The sequence below is a fragment of the Acinonyx jubatus genome, chromosome D2 (assembly GCF_027475565.1).
Source record: "Acinonyx jubatus isolate Ajub_Pintada_27869175 chromosome D2, VMU_Ajub_asm_v1.0, whole genome shotgun sequence".
Classification (NCBI taxonomy): Eukaryota; Metazoa; Chordata; class Mammalia; order Carnivora; family Felidae; genus Acinonyx; species Acinonyx jubatus.
The window spans coordinates 2,375,096-2,397,119 of NC_069393.1; the positions used below are offsets into that span (position 1 = coordinate 2,375,096).

Consider the following 22,024-nt stretch of genomic DNA (forward strand, 5'->3'; position numbering starts at 1 on the left):
GAGTCGTATAAATAATAAACAGAAAAAGAATCCTGAAAAAAGGAAGTATTTGTGTAGGATAAAGTAAAATGAGGGGATGAGGCTTTGAGCTACACATAAGACTGAAGCTTATCTTTGAAGGGCAGATGTGATATGAAAAGGTGACAGGAAGAAAAGCAGAGTGTAAGAGCGTAACAAATACAGCAGTTAAGTGACTGTGGGGTATTTTATTGATCTGCTCCACTACTTAACTACTTAAATGGTGAAGTTCATTTGGTGGAAACAGGATGAAATCTTGAAAGTTACGCAGAGGAAGTAGGACATGAAAGGGAAGCAGCGGTGGGCCACTGTGGTCCTTGGGTGGGTATGACCACTGTGAAAGCTTTTAAGAAGGCAGCTTCTTTATTCTAGGATTTATATGAAAGATTATTCTAAGATAAAGCACACTGCTTTGGTCTGAATGTCTGTGTTCACCCCAGATTCATGTTGAAATCCTCACCCCCAAAGATGATGGTAACAGGAGGGGCCTTTGGGAGGTGCTTAGAGGTAATGAGGGTGGAGCCCTCAGGAATAGGATTAGTGCCTTACAACAGTGACTCTGGGGGGATCCCTGCCCCTTCTGACCAATGTGAAGACACAGTGCAAAGTAGCTGGCCATGAACCAGGAAGAAGGCCCTCACTAGGCCCTGCTGGTCACCTCGATCTGGGACTTTCCAGCCTCCAGAACTGTGAAATACATTTCTGTGGTTTAAAAACTACCCCATCTGGTTTTGCTCTTGTTGTTGCTGTTGTTATAGCAGTCTGAATGGACCAAGTCACGTCTGTAAAAGATAAAACTGTTCCAACAGATTTATATTAGATGTACTAGTTCTAAGGATAAGGAAATGCATTAAAGTCTATCAAGAAAACTCAAAATGAGGCTTATCAGGGATTGAAGTGACACTCCCTGGTTGTCCTCTGTCCTTTCCCAGGAGAAGCAGGACTAGACTTGACCCTGCACTCCTCTAAGGTCTGGGGTTGAGGATAGCAGAAGAATCTAGGCATTTGCCCGGAAAAACAAAACAAAACAATGCAAATGCTCATTTACAATTCTGAGGTATGATCCTAATCTGCCATGTCTTTGAGATGCCAGCTTTAAATATTTCAATTTCCCACTGGGAAAAGCCTATTTAAACATAAGCAAAACAATTAAATACTATTTTTTCCTTTTTGATATGAAAATATACATGATTGAGGATGTTCTTAAGATAAGAAACACCATAAATTTGTTTTTCACTCTGAGAATAAAAGGAAGGAAGAGGTTTGTGATACCTCTTTGGAATCTGAAGACATTTATTTCTGGCATTGGAAGACTTGTATTCAATATGAAGTTGAACCAGGAAACTTTAAAAAAATTTTTCCTTTTTGAACAGAATTATTTTAAAACATGGATTCAAAGCTAAGAGAACTAGGGGCGCCTGACTGGCTCAGTCGGTAGAGCACACAACTCTTGATATCGGGGTTGTAAGTTCGAGTCCTGAGTTGGGCGTAGAGAGCACTTAAAAACAAAATCTTCAAAAAACAAAAGAAAAAAAACGAAGCTAAGAGAACTAAAATTTTACGGGCTATCAAAGTACTATTTTCCCTGGATGAAGGGAAACTGTTCATGCTCTGAAAATCTATCCTATTACAATGTACCGCCTAAGGGTACACAGCCCTCTGCCCTTTGTCCATGCTGACAGCTAACACTAGCGGTCCCTGCCTGCAAGCCAGGTGTGGACGATCTCCTTTAGACTTCACAGCAAATTTATGAGGAAGGTACAATTAATCTCTCCATTTTAGAGGTTAGAAAATTGAACTACAAGGAGAATAAAAATCTTGCCAAAGGCTCTCAGCGGTGGAGGTGGGACATAAATTGAGGCAATCTGGAGGGAAAAATCACTCCGCCTATTGTGTTCTTCAATTCTTGGCCCCAGTGAGGCTTGTGTTCAGTCTGAGGGGTTCAGACGGGATCGGTAATACAGGCTCCTACGTGATTCCCCCGCCTGCTATATGCCACAGACTCTCGCATAATGCTCAACTCTCAGACGTACAGATGTTTTCCAGCTCTACAGGACACCTTACCGTTTAAGTCTCTTCCCCATCCATTCTGAAAGCACACCCCCGGCCCCATCATCGCTATCTCTGCGGTTATATACATCTAATTCAAATATGGGGAAAAATAATTGGTCATCAAAAGAACTGAAGTAAGAGCACGTACTGTAAGAATAACCTAATTTTAAAACTGCAGACTTCAATTACACCGGTTTAGGTAAATCTCATTTCCAAAAAAATACCACTAAAAACTTTATAGAAAGTCATGAATTTTGTTCACTGCTTTAACTACTATGGAGGGAGGGGGTAATGAAAGAGGGCAATCTACATGCATTATTTGCTAATAAGAGATTAGCAAATAATCTCTTATTTGCTAAGCTTAATGTTATAAATAAATATCTCACCATAAGTAAACCCAGACTTTACGTTTTGGGAGGCAAATTTTGCAAATCCATGTCTTGGCAAAAACGAAACTAGCACTGAAAAACAGGGTTGGGCAGTAAGAACAAGGCCAGTTTTTCTCTTGGTACACAAGCCTCCAGTCCACATGGGGCAATAAAGACCTTTCAGAAGATCAACATTCGCTGAAACTCAACTAATTCTAAAGAGGAAGAGAGGAATGGTAAAGGAGGTCCTGGGAAAGTGTTATGGCAGATCATGGCAGAGTTTATGGGAGAAGTCGTATATGAACTAAGCTTAAAAAGGAAATCTGTAAGGTGGAAAGTGGGTGCTTCCAACAGAATGAATTTCACAAGGGCAGTTTTAATCACGGGAAAATAACAGAACACGTTTGGTGACAGGGAACGTTCAGATTTGCTAGCGCACCGAGTTCTTGAGAAGGGGGAAGAACCCCAAAGAGGTAAGAGGGGCCAGACTGCAGACAAACTTGAGCACCTTCTTACTCCACAGGTAGAGGAGAGCCAGCATCCTGGGCAAGGGAGCAACATAATCAGAACACGGCAAGTTGAATGTAAGACGGATTCATTCAAGGGAGCAGGAATAAACAGAACACTGAGAAGACCGGTCAGAACACACTGAAACACGCAGAACTGCAACACATCAAGAAAGGAAAAACAGTGTGATGTGGAGGAGGGTCTCTGGGGAGGGTGGAAAAGAGGGAGCCAGGGCTGGGTGCAATGGGGAGGAATCCTGGCCAGGAAAAAGGGAAAGGACTTGGTAAGGTTTTCACAGACGGTGGGCGGGGGAGACACGGCTGAACCAAAGCTGGCTTACGAGGGTCTGTGTCTGGTTGAGATTAACAGACCATGAACAGAAGCAGGGAGCATGGGCTTGGGAGAGGCCGGTTCCTTTTTTGGACGTACTGAGTTTGCCATGCTGATGGGCCATCCAGGCGGAGATGTTCAAAAGGCAGTTGGAAATGCAAGTCTGGAACTCCAAAAAGAGTCAGGGCTGGAGATGCAGACTTAGGCAGCCTCTTCACAGGGGCTGAAGCCGTGTGGCTACAGACATTGCCAAGGAAGAGAGTGTAGGGAGAGAAGAAAACAAAGCACAGATTCGTATGGCATAAACTCATCTGGAATAAAAGCTCATTAAACTGCTTTCCTGATCACAGCAAAAACAGTTAAATAACCAGGCAAAGGTTGATAACTGTAAATGATTTATGACTGATTTTTTTTTGACTAATTATTCATTGACTAATTGTACATGATAAACACATACTACAAAATGGGATTAATAGGGGCATTTAGGTTGTTTCTTTAAAATGTTTTAAGAGGTTTTTACTATTATTGGGTTGCCCGGGTGGCTGGCTCAATCGGTGAAGCATCCGACTTCGGCTCGGGTCATGATCTCGTGATTCACGAGTTCAAGCCCCACATCAGGCTCTGTGCTGACAGCTTAGAGCCTGGAGCCTGCTTCGGATTCTGTGTTTCCCCTCTCTCTCTGCCCCTCCTCCGCTGATGCTCCATGTCTCTCTCTCTCTCTCTCTCAAAAATAAACATTAAAAAAAATTTTTAAAAAGTTTCTTGCTGTTATAAACAATATTGGGATCAACAACAGTTCTCGGAGCTTGTCATTGTAAACATCCTCAATACTTTCCTAAAATTAAACTCCTAAGAGTGAAATTATAAGCCTTTAAAAATTTGTTATTGCCAGAATGTTCTCCAGGATGGTTATATTAGCTTCCACCCCCACCCGCTCTGCTGGGAGTATACACATCCTCCTACTCATTTGCCAATCCTGGCTATTGAATTTTATTCTTTTAAAAACTGCTCAATTTGATAGGTAAACATGTATATTAATATTTTAATTACATCTCAATTTGTGAAAGCAAACATTTTCCATATTTTTATTGGCCATTAAATTCTTTTGTTCACTGCTCACTCATATCGTTTACTCGCTTTCCTACCAGGCGGTTATCCTTTCTCTACTGAACTTTAGGAGTTCATTAGCTACTACTAGCCTTCTGCCACATGACAGGACAATTTCAACATTTTTACTGTGCTCCTACAGAATATTTTAATACAAAGTAGTTATTATTTGTGCACGAAGGCAGAGTATGGCCGTATTAATTATTAACATAAACTGAAGTTTTAAAAAGTCCAAGAGACTTTCTGACTATATTCATAGGAATGTGAAAAATGCAGGGAACAAAAGCAAAGATAATAAATAGCATTGTTCCAAATTACTCCCCACGTGGCTCAGGAATGACGGACTGTTTAACACCACACACACTACTTTCCTTCCTGGGCCCTAATTCTATCCTAAGAGAAAAAAACTTCAATAACTTTTAAAAATCGGCTTGCTGAAGGGCAATGCTCCCAGTAGGCAGCATTACTGGATTACTCCAGCAATCTGGAGCTGTACAATGATGCTGCCTTACTAACTCTCCATTTCCCTTTTAGGAATTGTGAAGTTATACTTTATAAATTAGGAATCTATCTGGTGAAGCAGTTTCTATTTGAGCTGCCTAACCCTGCCATCAGAACAGAGACCTATAATTTGCTAACCTTGGCTACAATCTCACCAACTCTGCACAACTCTTCCCCCAGGCTCCTAAGCAGGGCTCTGTATTTATGCCACTCAACCACAACGCCCCTGTCCCCCAACCAACCGCAAACTTGAGGAGGAGGACAGAGCAACCTCTCTCCGCAAGAAGGCTGGGGATCCCAGGCAAGCCTCAGCTTGATCCCCACCCAGGGAGGGAGTTATGTGATTTCATTCGAGCCCATGCAAGGAGGGGTCAGTGGTAACATACATACTCAGACAGCTATGGTAAACTTGTTATGTTATTAATAGAACTCCCTGGCAGAGTATGCAATTTAGCATTAAAAGAAAAATAAAAACAGAACAAAACACTCAGCTGTTTAACATTACAAACACCTGCCTCAGCACTTCCCGAGGCCTCCTGAGCAGGCACTGCAGTCCGCATGGGGACACCAATGAAAAACTTCAATTCCAGAGTCTACAAGAGAGTTGTGATTTTAAAACATTATTTAAATGATTTCAGCACAGAGTGTAATGCGTGTTTATTTTAGTGGACTGGAGGGCATGGACTGAAGGTTCCTGATATTTGTCCTGGAGCAAGGGGTTAACCACTACTGGATATACACAATCATTGGTCAATGCTGAAAGCTTCTAATAAAAAACCTCTAGGGGCGCCTGGGTGACTGGGTTGGTTAATCATCTGACTCTTGATTTTGGCTCAGGTTGTGATCTTGCATTTCCTGAGATGGAGCCCCCTATGGGGCTCTGCACTGACTAGCTTGGAGTCAGCTTTGGATTTTTCTCTCTGCCCTTCCCCCGCTGATGCATGGGCTCCCTCTCTCTCAAAATAAATAAACTTAAAAAAAAAAAAAAATCTTACTCCAGTGAGATTAAGTCCAGTTTCCTCACCTCAAATCCAGAAGGTAGGCAATTATTAGTGCAGATATCAGAAATGACTACAGTACTAGAAAAAAGAGGTATAAATATACTTATATATTTATATATATTTACACTAAACAAAATTTAACAAAAAAAGAACCGAATACCCAAATAACTGAATCGATTCAAGATGAATCACAACAGGGAAACATCATGCAAAAGCATCCAGGCCAGTGTGATAAACACAACAGTCTTATACAAGGTACCCACGCAGCAAAGATCATGAATGCTCTCGTGGGAATGGGGACTCAGAAAAGACTTTGTGGAGAAAGTGACAAATGAGCAGAATTTGAAGGATAAAAGTACACGGTTTCTAGAGTCAGGGGAAATTCCCAGCAGAGGAGAGGAAACAGTATCTACAAAAAGAACTACCAGGGCATCCCAAGAGAAATGCACCTGGGTAAACACTTTGGGAGATGAACTGTGTGGTGCAGAGCAGATGATGGGGCAGAAAAGATGAGCAGGGGTCAGGAAAGTTCTTCCTGACTTGCTCAGGAGCTTTGTTTTGTAAGCCAGTGTGGCCAAATATGTTCAGTAAGAATCACTGGATGTACTTCTTAACATACGCTGCCCAACCCTCCACTTGAAATCATGAGTTAGCAGGCACAGAATGAGACCTGGGAACCTGGAATTTTAAACATGCACTCCACAGGATTCTGATTAGCAAGTGGCCAAGTTTTGAATAACAGAAGCAGAACAACCAAATCAAGGTCTTGACCTCAGGGTTGTGAGTTCAGGCCCCGTGTTAGGCCCTGCACTAGGCGTGAAGCCTGCTTAAAAAAAAATAAAATAGAGGCGCTTAGGTGCTTCAGTCAGTTAAGTGTCTAAACTCTTGATTTTGGTTCAGGTCATGATCTTGCAGTTTGTGGGTTTGAGCCTCGTGCTGGGCTCTGTGCTGACAGCACAGAGTCTGCTTGGGATTCCCTCTCTGCTCTTCCCCCACTCGTGTGCACTCTCTAAATAAATAAATAAACAAATAAATAATAAAACTAAAGATCAAATAAAAAATGTGAAACAGGATTTGGTGGTGGTGAGAGAGAAACAAGAACTCACTAAAAAAAACCAAACAACAACCAAGGCATGTGGCTGGCTCAGTCAGAGGGGCATGTGACTCTTGATCTCAGGGTTGTATGTTTGAGCCCCATGTTGGGAGAAGAATTTACTTAAAAAAAAACAAAAAACAAAACAAAAAACAAAAAACCCACAACTTAAAATATATCCACTATGTGTTCATTCAGCAAATATTTTCGAAGCACCTATTCCATGCCAGGCATTGCTCTAGATCCTGGGGACACAATAATGAACAGAACAAAGAAATGACCACCTTTGGGTAATACATGTCAGAAGATCAACACTGGGGAAGCACTGTAGGGACTGGGGAACACAATGCTGGGGTCTCATTATCAATAGGGTTGTCAGGTCAACCTCTCTGAGAAGCTGACATCTGACAAAATTTTAAGAGATGAGGAAGTGAGCGTCCCATGCACACTGTGTCCAGCATGTCTAAGGAAAAGGAGGGTCAGTGTGGCTGGAGAGGAGAGCAAAGCAGGGAATATGGAAGATGACATCAGAGAAACAGGGTTGGAAGCACAAATCACGTCGAGCTTTATAGAGGCCACTGTAAAGACTAAGCCACTGGAGGGTTCTGAGTAGCCTGGCCGCCATGTAGAGCAGGGACTGGCAAACTACAGCTAACTGCCTGTTCTTGTAAGTAAAGTTTTATTGGAACACTCATTCATTTACATTTTGAATGGCCGTTTTCATGTTACAACAGCAGATCTGGGAGGCTATGCCAGAGACTGTGTGGTCCAGAAAGCCTAATATGTTCACCATCTGGCCGGCCCTTTGTAGAAAATGTTTACTGACCCCTGATGTACAGAATGGATTGAAGGCTGGCAGAGTGAAAGGCCGAAGACTGGTTAAGAAGGCCACTGAACTAAATCAGGTGAGGTATAATGACTATCTGGGCCACGGTGGTTAACAAATGATTGGATGAGTCAAAAGGATTTCCAGAAAGACTGACATGTGGTATGAGAGGATGACTCTGGGTATGGGGGGATGTGGGAGATCAGGGGTTTCATTCCGAACATGTTCAGTTGGGGCATGCATAACGCACAGTTTTAGGAAGACAGTCCCTGGTCTTAAAGAACTTATATTCCAGTGGAACAGAAAGGAAAACTAATCATTTCAACACAACCAACGAAACGACCAGGCCAGGCACTGAGTATTAGTCCACTGAAGGGGAAGCTGGGGTCAGAGAAAGCTTCTTGAAAAATGGGTCTTGGAAGAAGAATACGAATTAGCCAGGCAAAAGAGATGTATGCATATACACAAAGAAAGTTACTAAATTACTATACAGACTGGTTTTCATTCAGTACCATATGCCTTTATTTTGGGCCCATGCACAGCTTATTTTTAAGAATGTTCAAATACGGGGGATGCCTGGCTGGCTCAGTCTGAGGAGCATGCAACTCTTGATCTCAAGGTTGTGAGTTCGAGCCCTACATGAGGTGTAGAGATTACTTAGATTTAAAACTATTTTAAGGGAAAAAAAGGTGGGGAGGACATCCAAGTAGGGGCACCTGGCTGGCTCAGTCAGTAGAGCATGCGACTCTTGATCTCAGGGTTGTGAGCTCAAGCCCCACGTTGGGCTTGGAGCCTACTTAAAAAAAAAAAAAAAAAAAAAGAATGTTCAAGTATACCTAGTGAACGGTTTAGAAAAAGAATCTAAATAAAACACAAGATTTCTACAACAAGTATTAAGAAGTTAAGTTCTGTAAGCCTTTATACCTAGAGACTTTCAGGCATATTGCCAGTAACTAGCAACCTCCAGGATTTCTCTCCAACCCTTGTTCCCACTGCCCACCAGACAAGCATCTATGCCACTCTGCTGCTTCTCCCCTGTTCTTCAGAGCCACCTGCTTCTCTGATCCACAGTTTTCTGCTGGCCCAGGCTGTCTTTATGTCACAATGTTTACTGAATCCTATTAATAACTGATCTACCCTGCTCATCCGATCAACATGACATGTCAATCGACTGTAGGCAAATTCTTATTCAATATTATGTGTAAACGTGCTGTTGGTAAAAGAGGAAGTTTTATTTTGGTTCCAGATGGGGCCCAGTGGCTCTAACAAAACTGACCTATGGGCCATAAGATAAAATCTGAGGACCATTGCTATAAGGATAGGAATTTGAAGAGGATGTTCCATGTTGAAAGAAGTCTTAAGCTGAAGTTTTAAAGGCTCTACTTGTGTGTGTAATCTGAGAGAATTTTCAGTAAATTAATTATGGAGAACCAACCAGATACATCTAAAAGAGTCTTGAAAAAAATCCTCACATATCTGGCTAATATGCTGTGCTGCACAAACTAATAGCTCACTTCTCTATGAATCCACATCTCAGCCTTTGTCAGCCTGGAAGGGGAGTCTGCTGCCATTAGCCTTTAACTAATCTACATTTTTATCAATGATTTTGAATCAAAGACATGTGTGATTTATCAGTGTGACTTTTGCGAACAGGAAAAGTGTAGGTAAGCACACTGGACAGGAAAACCGCCAGCAATCACTGCGGAATTACCACATGCCAGTCACTGCACCAGGAACTTTACACTTTTTTACTGGATCCTCAGAGTCCCTGTGAGGCAGGTATCATGCTCCTCATATGGAGTGAACTACACAATGCGGATAAGACCGGTTGGCAGAATAGACACCTTAAACAAAACAAAACAAAACAAAACAAACCAAACCTAGTAGGGCTGGTTGACCATAAATTTCAAGTGTTGCTAAGAAGCTCTGGCTACCTTAAGCCACATTAAATAGTTAACTAGATTCTGTATGACTCAGGCCCTACTCATTTCTGGGGATACATTACAGGAAGGATACTGATAAGCTAGAGTATTTTTTTTTAAGTTTATTTATTTATTTTGAGATGGGGGGGGGCGTGGGATGGACAGAGAGAGGGAGAGAGAATCCCAAGCAGGCTCCACGCTGTCAGCACAGAGCCCGATATGGGGCTCAAACATGTGAGTGACAAGTGAGATCACGACCTGAGCCGAAATGGAGAGTCAGATGCTTAACCGACTGAGCCACCCAGGTGCCCCTGGTGTAAGTATTTTTTAAAAAACAGCCAAAATGCTGAGGGCAACGTCCAGTAAGGAAAAGGCGCAGGAAGTGAAGAGGTTCAACCTAGAGAAGATGTTCTCAGTGGGCTGCAATCTCCAGAATACAGGGCCCGAGTCAGATAAAAATAGCACCACATTTTACATGGTGCTTTCCACTTTGCAAAATGTCTTTTACCTTCCCAAAAGGCCACATGAAATAAAGGAAGCACACTGAGATTAACAAGACCAGGCTATGAAGCCAGACTGCCCGTTACTCACACTCCAATTTTGCCCCTTCCCAGGTGGGTCACTCTGCACAAGTTATTTAACATTTCTGGGCCGGATTTCCCTTGTCTGTAAAATGAAAATAACAGTGGCGTATCTGCACGGCTGATACATTAGTACATAGAAAATTGCTTACAAACACTGCCCAGTGTGCAAGCAGCATTAACATTAGCTAAGACCATTAGCTATGGGGCACTGGAGAAGTCCCAAGCCCCCAGAGCTGTGTCCTCACTTGAAAAATCAGGATTATCACTATTTACTCATAGGGCTAGGAATGAAACAAGACAACGGGTATTTGGTAAATCTTAACTCCTTCCTTCTTTCATAAACATCTTTGTCATAATCTCTGAGAGAGCCTACTATGCGCCAGGCACTATGCTAAGCATAACCTTTATTATCTCATGTAATCCTTGCCACAACTTTATAAAAGGCCTGCTTCTAGTACCCTCGCTTTACAGACAAGGAAACAGGCTTGGAATGGCTAGTTTACATGAGGCCGCAGAGCTAAGTCATCACGAAGATTGGGAACCCAGGTTTGTTGTCGCCCAGTTTTGAGCCTCCATTATATATGGCTTTTCATACACGTTCCTTCATTTGTATATCTCGGCAACTAATAACATGCCTAGTAAAATGCCTTAAATGGATAAGATGTTCAGTAAGTGTTTCCTTCATCAAATAAACGAATGCTAGCTGTCTTCAACTCAGTACAGCTGTAAGGAAAGCAAAGCTGTAGAAAAGCTTCTGTCTCTGCTCCATGTGCCACTAAGTGGGGAGAGATCGTGGGTCACATAATCTGGGCCAGGTTTATTTCTAAGGTATGGAACCTGGACTGCACAATCTTCCAATCTCATCCGAAGACTATATGGTTCCATGTGGCAACACTTCTGATATAGCAGAAGTTTAAAACAAAAACTCTGGAATTTCAAAACTGGAAGAGACCACACAGGCCTGACCCAAACTCTTTAAACATGGGAGTCCCAAAGGACAAAAATCTGGGTTTCCCAATCGATTTCCAAACCTACATTGCTTCTTTTATAATGACACAGAGCAGACATTTCAAACAGGATTAAAAGAAATATTACTGGGATCACAAAGTCCAAAAAACATGGGTGCCAAAAGTAAACAGCACTTAATAACTTCTATTTTCTAAAAACTCACTTTATTAGTCACTACAAAACACCAAGTTTTACTGCTTAAAATAAGCGTTTCAAATAAGATAATATTATCTTTTAATTTTGTGAATACCCAATTCTAATAAATGAACAAGGTAACCTCAGAATAAATTTTTTATAATAACAGCCTTGCAGTAGCACTAGCTTTTTTATTTTTTAAAGCATTTATAGAAATCCTGGATAAGATTCCGAAACTATCGTCATAAAGGCTAAACACAACAACAAAAAGTTGTCACAGTCTCTGGAGACATGTTAAATGCAAAACTTCAACTCGAATTTTATATATTCAAGGATGGTATACAGTCTTTAAAAAGAGTACTGGGGCTAAATATATTAAAAAAAAAAAAAACCTTTGAGATGAAACTATAAAATATCACAAAATATTTCAAAGAGAAATAAGTAAGATTCTTTAAAAAAAAGCAATTTCTACTCTAACACTTAAGGTAAATGTTATTTAAGTCACACTATAAGTTATTTCTTAAGCATATTATATAGAACAAATGTCCTAGACCCATCTGATTCAGCATGCTTTCACCCACCATAAATCCTTAACTGTAATACACAAAAAGTGGACAATGGGAAACCTACAAAAAAATGTTACGGTGGCAGACAGAGGGTAAAGCAACATGCAGTAAAATGGTCTAGTAAGGTTCGGAGCTAGCAGCCTGGATTCAAATCTCAGCTCCACAACTACTACCTCCATGGGGGATTAACAACCACATACACCCCAAAGGGGTACTATGAGGACTGAAAACAGAATGCACATAAAGGACTGGCACTGCACCTGGTACTCAGTAAACATCTGATAAATGTGAGCTATTAGCAGCACTGCCGATATGCTCCTCAAACACTGACACAGGAGGATTTCATCCCTGCCCATGTGCTGACACCTGCTTTTGTTTTCCCAGTTCCCATTCCCCACCCCCACCCCCGGCTTCCTTGGGCAACCCCGATCCGCTGTCCTCAATCCTATGTTTGGGTGAGGTTCACTCTCTACCCTCCAGGGTGAGCACGAGGCTTAAGCCTGGTCAGAGATTGGTTCAGAAATGGGCACATGGCCCAAGCCATTTGTAGCCAGTGGGACTAAACCCCAGGATTTTATTTGGAAACTTCTGGTAAAGAGAAGCTCTCTTCCTATGTATATCTCTAGGTTGTAAAGCTAAAACTTTTGGGGCCAACTTGATGTCACGTGAAGAAAGCTTACTCAGGAGAGTAACAGAAGAGCTGAGAGAGCAAGTTTTGATGTGTATAATTTGCGCCCTTGGTTCCAACTATGCCAGAATGTTGATCACTGGATCTATAGTTATGGGGACCAATAAATTTCTTTTTTGGTTTGCTCAAGCCCATTTAAGGGATATTTCATTTTGTTTTTGATATCTGCATCTGAGATCTGACACATGTGGTCCCAATCACTTTCCAGAAGCTGGTGACCCAGGGTGTAGTCGAGCTTTCCGGCGAAGGGCACAGATTTGAAATCAGCGACATCTGGTTTCGAATCCTGGTTGTAGCACTCAAGAGCTGCGTGAACCATGGGTAATTTGTTTAAGCCTACGTCTTCATCTATGAAGCAGTTTGATACCTGCCTCAAAGGGCTGATAAGAAGGGTGCCTGGCTGGCTCAGTCAGAAGAGCATGCGACTCCTGATCTCAAGATCGTGCATTGGAGCTACACGTTGGGTGCAGGGATTACTTAAAAATGAGTAAATAAAGTGTCAAAAGAAAAAAAGGGCTGATGAGGGGACAAATATGACAATGCCTATAAACTGCTCAGCCTTCCACCTACAGGCAGTAAATACTCAATTAGTAGAAGCTATTATTATATCATTGATCCTCAAATCCATCTTCATATCTGACCTGAGTCCCAGGTCTTTATTTCTAATGGGTTAGCCCTCTGGCCTCAAATTTAACATTGTCAAATCTCATCCTATCTCCACACTGCCCATCACTCCCTCTGCCCCTCCCAAACAACCCTCACTGGGGATCAGTGCTTCACCGATTAATGTGTTCTATCTAAGTGGTCTCTGATTCCAGAATCCTAGGAGTTATTCCAGACTCATCCTTCTCCCCGGTTACCCAATCAATCACGGAGTCCCGCCAAGTCTCTGTAGCCCTGACAGGAAAGAATGCTCTTCTTCCCGGTGGATGAGGACAGGGCAGGACCCCTCAGACTCCAGGAGGTGCAACCTTCTCATTGACTTTTCAAGGAAGCCTCTAATCCTCTTACCCCTCCTGTTCCTCATCTTTTCCTTGTGGCCTCATGCCTTTCCATATCCAGGATAGATTTCTTGCTATCCCTCTTTATTTTTTCCTTAACCTCACCTTGCAAATGGGAAAATTTAAATGACTCCAATCTTTGCAGCTCTTACGCCCACTGCAGGCTGTCTCTGCCATTATTTCAGCCCCAACTTTTTAATTCACTAAATAGAGATGTTTCCTCTTTACCTGAGGTAATTAAGGCAACCAGGTAGAAACTTCCTCAGCTTCTTACTTCCACATTTCTTAAGGCATCCGAATCGAAATCTAAAAGCCCACCACCTCATTTGCCTTAATCAGAATGGCTGGCATGTACAAGATACATGTATGGTGACGGGATAAGTAAAAGAGGTGTTCTTTCTCCTAATAGGGCTCGTGCTGCCTCCCAAGCTGCTTCTGAAATTTTCACATGCATACACATCACCTGGGGATCTTATTAAAATCCATATTCTGATCCAAGAGGTCTGAAGCTGGGGCCTGAGATTCTGCATTTCTCCCAACAAAACAGTGCTGCTGGTTTGGAGCAACATTTAGAAAAGCACGGTGGGGTGCCTGGGTGGCTCAGTCAGCATCGGTTAGTTAAGCATCTGACTTCAGCTCAGGACATGATCTCATGGCTCATGAATTCGAGCCCTGCATTGGGCTCTATGCTGACAGCTCAGAGCCTGGAGCCTGCTTCGGATTCTGGGTCTCCCTCTCTCTCTACCCCTCCCCCAGTCACAGTCTGTCTGTCTCTCTCAAAAAATAAATAAACGTTAAAAAGCAAGGTCTAGGGGTGCCTGGGTGGCTCAGTCAGTTAAGCGTCTGACATTGGTTCAGGTCATGATCTTGCAGTCTGTGAGTTCGAGCCTTGCATCGGGCTCTGTGCTGACAGCTCAGAGCCTGGAGCCTGCTTCTGATGATTCTGTGTCTCCCTCTCTCTCTGCCCCTCCCCCCAACCCCTCTCTACAATCTCTCTCTCAAAAACAACATTAAAAAAATTTTTAAAAAAGAAAGAAAGAAAAAGCAATGTCTAGATCCATCGTATTTCATCTCCTCAGAGACCTTTTACTCCAAGTACTTGTTTACTCCCTGTATCTTCACATCTGCTTCTCTATCAACTACTCCTTTCCCCAGCATTTAACATATCTGTCTCCTGGACTTCAAAACAAACCTTCCTTTGCTCTTCCATTAGCTACCATCCAATGTTTTTAACTGTTTGGCTCCACAGCTAAGTTTCTATGAAGAACATAGAAACATTCAATGGTTCTCAAACTATCTTGGTTCACAGAGTAATTAATGTCTCAGTAATTTTTTCACGGCACGTCTAAGCCAAAAGAAATATCTATTCTCTTCGTTAAGTAGTATGGGCCAAACCACCTGGCAAGCATTTAAGTCCTAACAATTTTGCACCTTTGGGGCGCTGCACAACTTTCCCAACCTTGGAATCAGATTGGACAGACAGCTTCATTTCCTGTTTCACATTTATTTTTAGGTGGGACTTACTTTTTTATCAGAGCAAGCACCGAACATCCACCTTCCAAAGGTATGACATCAACAAAAGGAATATAGTGATTTCACACTGTAGCATCTAAGAGACATTGCTGTATTTCTCTTGAGACTTAAAAACATTCCATGGCACCCCGCAGTCTGCCCTGGGGTGCCTTGGTGTGCAATTAGTGGTCCTTGGGATAGCAGCATTCTCCTTGCTTGGGAGGGAACCTGGAGATTTACCCCAGGCTCACTGATTCAGACTACTTTAACAAGATCTCCAAGTGACTGAGACACCACTAAAGTGTGAGAAGGCTGATCTAGAGTGCTTGGCTACATCTTCCTTTTTTGTTTTTTGGGGGGTTTTTTGTTTGTTTTTTAAGAGAGAGAGAGAATGCCTATGGGGGGGGGCAGGGAGGGAATCTGAGCAGGGGTGCAAGCAGGGGAGGGGGAGAGGGAGAGAGAAAATCTTAAGGAGGCTCCATACTCAGTGGGGAACCAGAAGTGCAACTTGATTTCACCACCCTGGGGATCACGACCTGAGCCCAACTGAGCCAGTGTCAAGAGTTAGAAGCCCAACCAACTGAGTCACCCAGGTGCCCCTTGCCTCATCTCCTCTGATCACTCCTGCTCAGCTCACTGCTTTCTGACTTGTCTCAACTCCAGTGAAAGTGCCGTGGGCAAAGTCCCAGATTACACCCACCCCCTTTTTAATTTATTTATTTTGAGAGAGACACAGAGAGAACTTGAGCAGGGGAGGTGCTGAGAACGAGGGAAAATCCCAAGCAGGCTCCATGTGGTTAGTGCACAGAACCTGAGGGGGGGGCTCAAACCCACAAAACTGCGAGATCATGACCTGAGCCTTGTAAGTCGGATGCTTAACCGAGCTACCCAGGCGCCCCGGCCCTCCTCCTTTTTTAATAAAAGCAATACACATCTTTCAGTTCCAATCCTAATGAAGCTTCTCTGCTGTGTTTGATACTATTGAACGTCTTGCACCTCTATTCTTTCTTGTTTCTAAAATAGTCTTCTGGTTTTCTTTTTCTTCCAACAGTACCGCCCCCCCCACCAAAGGAGAGTTTTGTTTTCCCTAAGGCTTCTGTAATTAGCATTACTCTTGCTATGTAAAACTCTTCCCTCAGGGGACTGCACTCAATTTTGTGGTTTTAGCTACTGTCTATATGCCAACCACCACAGTCCAGAAGGCTCTCTGGAGTCTTAGGCCTCTAAAACCAATTTCTCCGAGCATAGGAGCATTTCCACAGGCACAGGAGGCTCCACAATGCCTAAACACTTCACTTGCCTATCTTCCCTGGCCTTCAAGTGGCTCTTCTTCAATACCCTTTCCTTTACCAAATGGCACCCTTGTTCAACCAATTTCCCTAGAAAATCTGAGAAATCATCCTTGACTCATCCTTCTCCCTGTTCCTTCTCCTACACAATCAATCCAACCAAACATCCTTGTTTTGTCTCCAATCTGTCTGAATCTCTCCATCTTCATTAGCTCTATCTTAAAAGGGGTCCTTGTCTTTTGCTCGGATTCCTATAACATCCCCCTAAACTCGTCTCCCTGCCTCCAGGATGGCCACATCCTGCTCCAAACCCTTCTCCATGCCCCACCCAAGTTAGCTTTCCAAAATTAAAATCTGGGTGTCACTGCTTTCCTCTAAATCCTTCGATGGCTCCAATGCTCAGCAGCACTTTTCAAACTTTTCCAACAAATTGCAGAAGTTTGAGATCCAGATCTAAGAAGCGCATTATAAACAAGACACTCCTTGCAAGACTCAGTTTCACCTTAAACAGTCATTTCAATTTTACATTCTAGTCCATGAATAGCTACTTGTTATTAAAAGAATCTTTTAGGGGTGCCTGGTTGGCTCAGTCGATTTACTGTCTGAGTCTTGATCTCAGCTCAGGTCTTGATCTCAGGGTCATGATTAAAGCCCCACGCTAGGCTCTGTGATGGGTGTGAGGCCTACTTAAAAAAAAAAAAAGAATCTTTTAAATTACTTACCAATTAAACTACTTAAATTTTTCCACGTGATAGAGTAAAAGTGACACTCAAGGAAGATACACTGGTTACCTGTAGTTTCAAATATCCTTTGGCACAACGCCACTATGCCTGACAGGCTGGCAAACTACAGTCTACAAGCCAAATCTGGCCCATCGCATGTTTTGCAAGTAAAATTTTACTGGAACACAGCCAAATTCTATCATTTATGTATTGCTTATAGCTCTTTTCAAATTACAACAGCAGAGTTGAGGGGTGCAAAAGAGATCATGTAGCCCACAAAGCCTAAAACTTTTACCATCTGGCCCTTTGGGAAAGCCTACTGACCCCTGCATTCGACCACGAGGACTGTTAAGGCTAGGCCCATTTTACATGTCTTTGTGTCCCACACTTAACTTAAGAAATTAGAATACTGCCAGGAAGATTTCCAAGGGCTCATAAGGGATGTGCCCACAAAGTTGATACGGAATGCCCCCAAGCCCTAAGGAAGAGATATTCCTTCATCATCCAGTGTAATCTGAAAGGATGAGATGAGGTAGGGAAAATAGAAGACTACTACACAGGTTAAAACAGGTTCTGAAGAAACAGGCCCATCAAACCTCAAGCTGCCTTCCCAAAGAACCTCCATCCATACAGCGCTGTATCACTAACCTGTGTCTGGTAGCATCTAAGAAAGAGTTAGAAACTATCATTCAGGGCAAATGCTGTAAGAGCCAGTGTTTCTGGAACTTTGGCAACCGCATCGTATTTTTCTTCTCCAAATGATGAGCAGCAAAACTATACTTAAAGCCAAAATATTTTAGTTAAGAGTAAGAAAGCAGGGCACCAGGAAGACTGTCCTACATTGCAATCAGTATGAAAAAAGAGAATCATTTGAAGAAATACTGTATGGAGTGGTAATTAGGGAGGCAGGGAAGAAAAGTAGAGTGCTTACTCTAGGACCTTAACCAACAAAAGAGCCATGAGATACCGGACTGAAGCACCGCACGTCCTAGGAACAGGAGATAGTTCCAGTGGATGAGGAATGCGTGATGCGGAGAAGAGGAAAATAAAGTGAAACGGAGGCCCCATAATAGCAGATCTTACATACTGTGCTGAGGAATTCAGACACCATTTTTCAAGCTAGTGAATGCCTGAAGTCATGTAAACAAGCACAGATAACAATCTGAGCTATACTCTGGCCTGTGGGTCAACTCTAGCCCATCACCTGTTTTCTAAAATAAAGTTTTACTGGAATATAGCCACATTCATTCATTTACATATTGTCTAAGGCTGCTTTCCCAACACGACAGCAGAGTGGAGTAGTTGCAACAAAGACTGTATGGACCACAAAGCCTAAAATATCTGCTATTTATTTAGCCTTTTGGGGAAAATCTGCTGATTTCCCACTTTGAGACGATGACTCTGATAAAGGAAAATGAATGTAAAAAACAGATTAGGAAGGACAAGGAATAATGGAGGTGGGATGACGACATTCATGGCTACTGAGAAAAAACTCACAAACAAGGTAATGAGTGTCTAAACTATAGTAGTGAGAACTACAAGCCAAATACAGGTTGAGTCTCAGTGTGGGTAAGAATGGAGCCTGCACAGCGAGGAGCCAGAGACAGACTGAACAGGAGCACAAATCAATTCAAGGCTAAGTAGTACCGTGACCAGGAGGACGTCAAGAACATGAATTTTATTTTATTTTTTTTAATGGGGTTTTATCTAAAAAAAATTTTTTTTAAGTTTATTTATTTTGAGAGAGACAGCACAAGAGGGAGAAGGGCAGAGAGAAAAGGAGGGAGAGAGAATCCCAAGCAGGCTCCACGCTGTCAGTGCAGAGCCCGATGTGGGGCTCGAACCCATGAAGCCACAAGATCATGACCTAAGCCAAAACCAAGAATCAGACGCTTAACTAACTGAGCCAGCCAGACGCCCCAGAACGTGAATTTTAAAACAGAACACAGGACAACGTTTCAGAGGGAAGATGAAAGTTTCTAAGGGATTAGTTGATCTCAGATTTGAAAACTTCAGGATATCAAAAGACATACAGAAAGCACACCTTTGCAGTGTATAAAGGAAATCCAACTAGAGAAACAGCATTAAGGAGCCTCAGTTCAGCGATGATACCTGAAGATACAAAACCGAGTGAGACTGAGTGGATGAGACATGCTAGAAATGACAGCAGGAGGAGCAGAGCCTATGGACTCAGCAGCTGCATGTGTCAGACCCTACACTGGGCACTGGGTTCTCTCATCCTCTCAACTGTCTTGCAATGCAGAGATCACCCCAGTTTTACAGATCAGAAACCTGAGCTTGGAAAGGATTCAGGTTAAATTCTGAGGTCACACAGCTAGTATGTGACAGGGGAAGAATTGAAACCCAGGTCTACTTGATACCAAAGGCAGTGGCCAATCTCCCTATTACAGGTGAAGAGAAAAATGTTGACACCAAATCAGAGGGAAATACCCACATTTAGTGAGAAGAAAGGAAGCCAGCAGAAGACTGCTTCAAGAGATTACAGAAAGCCAGGGCAGTGCAGCATGTCAGCCAAAGGGGGAGAAAAGGAAAAGGAAGAGGGTGCCTAACAGTCGGGGATTCTGATAGCTTATGACGTGTCAGGTACAATGCGCTACATACATCAGCTCATTTAATGCTCTCCATGATCATGGCATAAGTACTATTGTTTCCCATAAACAAATGTGAAAAATAGGCAGATAACTTGCTAGCATCACACAACTAGCCAATGGTAGAGCGAGGTTGTGAATCCAACCATTCTGATTCTGAATCCTACACTCCCCAACCAATACACCACACTAATACTGGGGTCAAGCGCTACAGGGTAGCTAAGGAGAGAAAAGGTGGGAAAGAGAAAAGGTGGGAGACAGAAAAGGACAGGTCCTCTTGTAAGAGGGGAATAACAACTTTCAAAAGATGAATTTCAGAACAGTGCCTGAAGGCACATGTCACGTTATGAGAGAGGTTAAGAATAAGTAAGTGACGAACAAGTAAAGGCAGATAGTATCATCTACTTGTAAAAGACATGGGGAGGGGGGCAGGGGGAGGTGAGAAAATAGCAGTTTATGGGATTAATGCAATCAAGAATATGTAAACCCATTATTTTAGTTAATGAAAAGATCTTTTTTCTTTGCAAATCGTTGGGTTAAGAAGTGTTCAGAATCGTTAATAAACATCCTTTGGGTATTTGATATATCGGACATTACATTTTTAAGATCCCTTACTGATTAACAGTATGTCCTATACTATTTTCCTCAGACCCAAATGTGAATCAATTTCTGTGAAGTTCTACGAAGTTGTCTGGCCTTCACTCTGGATTCAAAATCTCTGATTCAGGAGCTGTACAGCAGGCCCCTGACATTAACGTGATTCTGGTGCAAAACTTACACGCCAAAAGGACTACAACACCCTCTGCACACACTGCCTATTTGAAAACCTTATCTTGGGGCGCCTGGGTGGCTCACTGGATTGAGTGTCCCACTCTTGATTTTGGCTCAGGTCATTATCCCTGGGTCTTGGGATCGAGCCCCACATCAGGCTCCGTACTGAGTGTGGAGCCTGCTTGGCATTCTCTCTCTTTCTCTCCCTCTGTCCCTCTCCCCTGCTCATGTGCGTGCATGCTCTCTCAAATAAAACAAAAAACAAAAAAACAGTATCTTGATAAGTGTTTGAGGTTAACATGGATTTACTATCTGATACCTTTATACAGTTTGCATGAAAAAACCAGCTCAAAGAATTGCATAGTATATTTGTATACTCTCAAAAGAATGTTCCTTTAAGTGAATGGTTGGTGTTTTCATTGAGTATGAGCTTGTCTTTGTTGAAATTAAACAACATTCCAATGGTACATTTCTGAAATTACTTCAGTAAGGAAAGAGAAAGACTCATTTGATAAACACTTGGCTTATCCTCAACTTCCTAAAATTAAGAAATTTCTGTAATGCACAGAGCAAGATCAAGTAGGGGACCTGAAAACAAATGCAATACCCTCAAAACATGCATAAATAGCTCTGTAAGCACACTATCCTGATTTGTGCCCCGGCTCTCTAACTTCCTAGTTGTGCGATTTGAAACAAGTTTTTAAAAAAAAATCTTTCTGTGCCTTAGTTTCCTCTAGTGAGAAATGCGGGAAATAATAGTACCTCTACTTTCTATGGTTGTTAGAGAACTGAACAAGATAATCTGGGTGGAAAGAGTACTTACAAACATGCTTGGTACATAAGCATTCAGTAATGCTGGCCATATAAACATATAAAAACCTTCTCTAACCCAGCAATTCTACTTCTGGTAATTTTTCTTACAAAAACTGTGGGTATCTTCAAGGGTATCTAAGGCCATAGCAAAAAATCAGAACACAAACTTCCATTACAAGTAGCGAAATAGCTGATAGTACAATCTCTCCCTTGGCACAGTGTTTCTGAGATTTATCCAAGTTGTTGCCCAAGAGTACAGTTCGTTTCATTCTATGGCTGAACAGGATCCCACTGCATCATGCACTACATCTATTTATCCAGTCACCAGATGATGGCCCCTCGGGTTGCTTCCTGTTTTTGACTATGATGAATAATAATACTCAAGTCTTTGTGTGGACATGTTTTTATTTCTCTAGGTGGGTACTTAGCAAATACTTAGATACGTGGGGCCATAAGAAGAGTCTATATTTAGACTCTTTAGAAAAATGGCCGACCTGTTTTCCAAAGTGGCATTCCCTTTTGCATTCTCGCAAGTAATGAATCTATCAGTGTAGAAGGATTCCAGTTGTATTTGCTACATCCTTACCAAAATTTGGTACTC

The 22,024-nt window shown here is 42.3% G+C and overlaps 2 protein-coding genes across 6 annotated transcripts in view; one reads left to right on the forward strand and one right to left on the reverse strand.

Moving 5' to 3' along the window:
- Window positions 1–3,991, forward strand: part of SPRTN (SprT-like N-terminal domain) — a 40,326-nt gene extending 36,335 nt beyond the window's left edge. For both annotated transcript variants that reach the window (XM_027046935.2, XM_053207430.1), the window contains exon 8: window positions 2,962–3,991. The gene's annotated coding sequence lies outside the window, so the exon portion shown is untranslated. The remainder of the gene's footprint in view (window positions 1–2,961) is intronic.
- The window catches only part of EGLN1 (egl-9 family hypoxia inducible factor 1), a 54,961-nt gene that overhangs the window by 12,637 nt on the left and 20,300 nt on the right, over window positions 1–22,024 (reverse strand). The window lies entirely within an intron of this gene.